General features: G+C 41.2%; 1 non-coding gene across 1 annotated transcript; it reads right to left on the bottom strand.

Moving 5' to 3' along the window:
• Positions 1-6,041: 6,041 nt before the first annotated feature.
• TRNAQ-UUG lies at positions 6,042-6,114 on the bottom strand. Its single transcript has one exon. It is a non-coding gene; the product is annotated as a tRNA-Gln (tRNA).
• Positions 6,115-6,372: the final 258 nt, after the last annotated feature.

Consider the following 6,372-nt stretch of genomic DNA (forward strand, 5'->3'; position numbering starts at 1 on the left):
CTTAATATCTTCTGCTTCTGTTAGGTCCATACCATTTCTGTCCTTTATCGAGCCCATCTTTGCATGAAATGTTCCCTTGGTATCTCTAATTTTCTTGAAGAGATCTCTAGTCATTCCCATTCTATTATTTTCCTCTATTTCTTTGCACTGATCACTGAGGAAGGCTTTCTTATCTCTCGTTGCTAGTCTTTGGAACTCTGCATTCAAATGGGAATATCTTTCCTTTTCTCCTTAGGAAAATGCAAATCAAAACCACTATGAGATATCATTTCACACCCTAGGATCACTAAAATCAGAAAGATGGATAATAACAAGTGTTGGCAACCACATAGAGAAATTAGAACCTTCATACATGCCTGGCAGGGACATAAAATGGTGCAGTTACTTTAGAAAACGGTCAGCAGTTCCTCAAGGTTAAACATAGAGTTATCATAAGAACCAGAAGTTTCACTCCTACCCAAGAGAAATGAAAACACACCTTCACACAAACATTTGTACACAATGTTCACAGCAGCATTAGTCATACTATCCAAAAAGTGGGAACAATCCAAATATCCATCAACTGAGGAATAAATAAAATGTGGTAAGTCTATACAATAGAGTATTATACGGCAATAAAAAGACCGAAATAATGACACCTGCTACAACACAGAGGAAACGTGAAAACACACAGATTCAAAGAAGCCAGTCACAAAAACTCCACATTGTGTTAACATGAGTTGATTTATATGAAATGTCCAGAGTAGGCAAGTCTATAGAGACAGAAAGATTAGTGGGTTTCCTAGGGTGGAGTGAGCTAAAGATACATAGACACACCCAACTTGAAAAACTACTTCACCTGAGATTTGAAACAAAATAAAAATTTAGGATAAAAATAGACGGGTTTGACACAACATATGGGATTTTACTCACTCTGGAAAAAGCATCAAAATATCTGACAGCTGGAAGAATTGAATTAGGGAAAAATATTCTCAGGAAAATGAAACCAGAGTTCAGATTATGTTAAGCTGAACCAAAGAAGACACTGATCTTGTTTAAAGGGCTGAGAGCACAGGGACACAGATTTGACCAAGCTCTGAATGCCTCTCGTTAGGAAGGAAACGGAACCCACACAGTCATGCCTTCCTTCCCAGGAAATGACCTCATCTGTAACATATGACTATGAAGAATAACAACACACTCTTTTTCCTGATAATAAAAGTAAGGTATTTAAGATACCAGAAAAAGTACAGAGAGAAGAAAAAGATCATTTGATCCTATACTGGGCTTCCCTGGTGGCTCAGATAGTAAAGAATTTGCCCACAATGTGGGAGACCTGGGTTTGATCCCTGGGTTAGGAAGATCCCATGGAGAAGGGCAGGGCAACACACTCCAGTATTCTTGCCTGGAAAATACCATGGACAGAGGAGCCTGGCAGGCTGTGGGGTCCCAAAGAGTCTCCTCCTATACTAATATTTAGCAGAGTTCTTTCCTGTACATGTGGCTTCAGCGTCAAACTCATACAATACATAAAATGTTATATTCTTATTTTACATTTACTATCAACATTTCTAGGCTTCCCTGATGTATCAGTGGTAAAAGAATCTGCCTGTCAATGCGGTAGACATAGATTTGAACCCTGGGACAGAAAGATGCCCTGGAGAAGGAAACGGCAACCCACTCCAGTATTCTTGCCTGGAGAATCCCATGGACAAAGGAACCTGGCAGGCTACAGTCCATGGGGTCACAAGAGTCAGACACAACTTAGCAATTAAACAACAATCAATATTTCCATTATTTAAAACTCACGTAAGTATCACTTTCAACCAGAAGAACAAGCTGTCATTTATTTAACTAATTTCCTAATATGGGGAATTTCTCTTCTCAATCTTTTGCTATCATTAAAAACAAAATGAAGCAAAAGAAATTTTGAGCATAGGTTTAGGTCATGTTTCAAATTATTTTCTGGGATATAAATAATTTTATAGTCAAAAGGTAGGAAACTGCTTAATGATTCTTGCAGTATTTATCAAAAGTGTAATATAAACTAATCTATAAACAGTGTTGACAAGCCCATCACATAGCATGAGGACTTTTAAAAGTAACTCCCATTCCCTTTCTGGGAAAGAATTCTCATCACAGCATTATTGATGATAATGAAAACTGGATGAATAATAAATACCCATCAAGAGTAAAAAAGTTCAATAGATCATGATGGGTTATTTTTCAATTAAAACTTGGTATTTTCAAAGAATATTAAACAGCAAAGCAAAGTGATTTCTACAAAAATTTTTAAATGAAATGATGTGTATGACAAACACCAAATTGCTGGTGAGTTCAGGTAACAAAAAAGCACACCAGCAGGTGCCTGCATCTGGTCTGTGGGATCACAGGTGACTTTGTTTTCTGTTTGCACCCTTCTATATTTTCCAACTACCTAAACTGACAATGTGGACCATGTTTTAAAGTTCATTGCTTTAAAATACTAGCCTCATAAGTGAATTCCCATTCAGTGTGTATCCTGCAGAGAAAAGGTAAGAAAGGCCAAAAACATATGGGTACCAGTGAAAGTTGGGCTTCCCAGGTGGCTCAAGTTTAAAGAATCCAACTGCCAATGCAGGAGACACAGGTTTGATCTCTGGATCAGGATGATCCCCTAGAGAAGGAAACAGCAACCCACTCCATTATTCTTCCCCAGGAAAACCATGGACAGAGGAGGCTGGCGGGCTACAGTACATGAGTCACATAAGAGTTGGACATGACGTGGCAACTAAACAGCAACCATTGAAAGTCAGGGGGAAAGGTCTTGCTGCTCTGGCTTCTAGCTCAGCTCCAGCCCTACTGCTTGCAGCGTGTGCTGTATGTGGAGGCCTCACTTCCTCGCTGTTATAGGGAGCAATCTGATGACGTCCGGGTGCTCTGTCCCCAAGTCTTTGTCCTTGAGCGTGGCCCCCCACCCGGGACTGTGCTGCAGCCATCTAATGAGCATTAAACATTGATTGCACACAAGGCAAGCATCCAAGAGAGTTCCACATTTCTTGCCAAGCACAGAAGGAGACGGTGAACCTTAGGGTAACACATGCATTTGGCAATCTAAACACGATCCTGGCTTCAAGGAAACCTCTCAGCTTGGCCAGAAAGCGAAACACACCCAATATCACTGCCACTGTGTCTGTGAGTTTTCTAATACCATTCCCTCCAATGACCTCGGACTTGTCCAGCAGCCTCCTGGAGGTTAGAGCAAAGCTAAAATGAGAGGAAGGAGTTCCTCTGAAAAACAATAAGGTTGACAGAAAGTCCAGAGTCAGTGGTATAGTTGGGGCTTCCTGGCTTGTACACTGTTCCTAATGACTCATTAACTTTTCAGGCATTGACCACAAACTGAACTTCCCTGGACCTAGGGTTAGAATATTAGTAATGTATTCCTTAATGTATTCAGTTCCTTAACTGAAATGCTGGAATTCATTTATAATCAAGGAGGGAAAGTTAAATTTGCCCTGGATGCGAAGTCAGGCTGACCATATTCTTTTCTTTCCAGGTTATCATCATCACATTTTTGGATGGTTTTTGCATATTTATCACACACAGGCAGGGAGAAATCTCTTTTCAGCCAGCAAGGACTCCGGTGGGTCTGTTTAACAGACCTAGACCAGTGTACCAACCAGTTACAGCCTCAGGGAAGTTACACAATAAACCACCCCAAAACTCAGTGGTTTCAAACAGCTAGGATTTAGTCTCCTACTCACGAGTCTGCAAGACTGATTACGGTTTGGCTAGTCCAGGCTGGGCTGGGCTGGGGGAACTCGCTTCGGGCAGCCATTCAGCAGCACTTGGCTCCAGACTACAGGCTGGGTTGAAGGCATTATATTTATTCTGGAGCCCAGGCTGATGGGGCAACAGCTGCCTGGAGGAAGTTCTCATGGTGGGTCACGGATGTACAAAAATTGCAGCCTGAATGTATGGGCTCTTCAAGCCTCTGTAATCCCCCATCCATTAATATTCCCTTTGGCCAAACCCAAAGTTAAGGGGCAGAACATATACTGCAACCACCCTTGCTATGAGGCCATAGCAAGGGCATTGATGAATACTCTCTTTGAATGCTGTGAAGAATTGAGAACAGTAATTTGATTTTCCACAGTGGTGATTAAATCTCCTCATATCAACCACTTCTTCATCCTCTGCCTACTGCTGGTTTTCTCTAGTTTCCCAGGCAATGTCTGCACCCCTGCCAACAGGTGAGCCAAACTGCCAAGAGGTCAGGATTATCCACCCAAATGGAGGAGGACCAACTTTTCTTTTGGACGGTTCCGCCCAATCTGCCACATGTCAAGCTATCTTCATGGCTGGAAAGGGACACAGATACGCAAAATAACAGAGTAGAAAGAACTCAGAGCCAAAAAAGAGTAAGGGGGAAAAGAAGATGCAGACATCTGAACTAGAAATGAAGCTCAAATTAATCTCAACCAAGATATCCCAAGCAAAGGAGCGTCTCCTGGACCCCTTTTTCTAATTTTTGCTATTTTGTCAGAGAGGCAATAAATGTTCACTGTAGAAAAAAAAGAAAATCAGCTTGCCAAGCAGAAAACACATCATCCATATTTCCTATCACCACAGTTGTCCACTGCTCAATTTTTTCTTTGAACATGAAGTATAGAGGATCGGAAACCAAAGTAACAGTGCTGAAACAGTGTGGCGAAAATGTTAAGGCCTGAGGTCCAGACCACATGGACACAGAACCTCTTTTCAGCCCCCAAATACACATGCCTAGGTGAGTCCTCTCTTACAGACTTTTTTAAGGCTTATAGTATATGCATATATACTTTTGTCTTTGCAAAAACAGGATCATCTAATATGTATAGTTTTAACCTGTTTCATATATCAGAATACTTTTTCATATCAACAAAGATGTATCTATATCATCATTTTATTTTTAGTTAAGCATAGTTGATTTACAATGTTGTGTTAATATCTGCGATTGAGCAAAATGAGGCCTATGTACACATTCTTTTTTATATTCTTTTCCATTATGGTTTTAAATGCTGCCTTATATTTCATGTGTGAATTACTATCAATTATCAAATCTCCATTGAAGGAAATTTAGGTTATTTCCAATTTTTCAGAATTACTTTCTGCATGTATTTTAACCCACATCATTTCATATATAAACTAAGGCATTTATTTTCATTTTCATATCTAAGCAATCTAAGAAGTGCCTTTATTGACAATAAATAGAAACCACCCTTGGGGGTGTTAGAATGTGGGCAGAAAGAAAGGAAACAGCGTGGTTGAGTGAGATTAGTCATTTTTGAAAGAGCATGTATGTGTATTTCACATATTGACTCCAATCCACTCAAAAGTTTAGAAGGCAGCTTAAGATTTGAATCAGCGTTAAGCACTCTTAAATTCAGATGTTCATTTGAGCCTCTCGGGTCTGCCAACCAGCTGGAAACAAAACAAGGGCAGCCTCCCTGTCTGCCTCCTGGCTATCCTGCCCTTGGAGTCATTTCTGGAAGGGCAAAGGAGTCCCACAGTCTCTTGTGCCACAGGGACAGAAACACCACCCAGCTCCTCAGCCCAGCTCCATCACCACAGCAGGCAGGGTAGGCCGGTCATTACTGCATTGGTCAGGAATCGCTCAAAGCCAGTATCAAGCTGGCTGACTGTAAGCAAACTCAGGCATTCAAGGGAAGGTTTTGGAAGGAAATAAGCCAACAAAACAGCACCAGAGACTAAGGGAGCATTCCTTTTCCAGCTCTCTTCCTAAAGAGCTAGCAAGGTGACACAGCCTAAAGTGGGTATTGAGATTATTACCACTATGCCACAGAGTTTCAGGCACCAGGAGGATTTATTCTCTTCCTTCCACCCTTCTTTCCCCTAGAGTTTATTTTCTCTCTTTCCCATGGTAAACCAAGATTGTCCAGCATGTTAATGTGGACAAACATGTTTGTTCCAAAAATTGCAGTGCCATTCAGAAGCAAGAAAGAGCAACTCTCCCATTAGTCTTTTTTGGGTTTTGTTTTGTTTGTTTGTTTGGCCATACTGCATGGCTTGTGGGATCTTAGTTCCCTGATCAGGGACTGAACCTGGGCCCTTGGCAGTCAAAGTGCCAAGTCCTAATCACTGGACCATCAGGGAATTTCCTCATTAGTCTATTTTATAACCTTAGATCAATGCTGCGACCTTCTTATTTTGAAATGTGGGCTCAAAATAATACATTTATAGAACATTGGCGCGTATGAGGTCCAAAGAACTTTTATCCAATACCCTCATCCTTTCGGTGAACAATAAAGGTCTCGGAGAGGGGAAAAGACCTTCCTACGATCCCACAAAGCTGGTGGCAGAGCCCAAGAGTCTCGGCCCCCAAGCACTCTGTCCAGACTCCAAACTGATGCT

The sequence above is a fragment of the Bison bison genome, unplaced genomic scaffold, assembly GCF_000754665.1.
Source record: "Bison bison bison isolate TAMUID 2011002044 unplaced genomic scaffold, Bison_UMD1.0 scf7180017864390, whole genome shotgun sequence".
Classification (NCBI taxonomy): domain Eukaryota; kingdom Metazoa; phylum Chordata; class Mammalia; order Artiodactyla; family Bovidae; genus Bison; species Bison bison.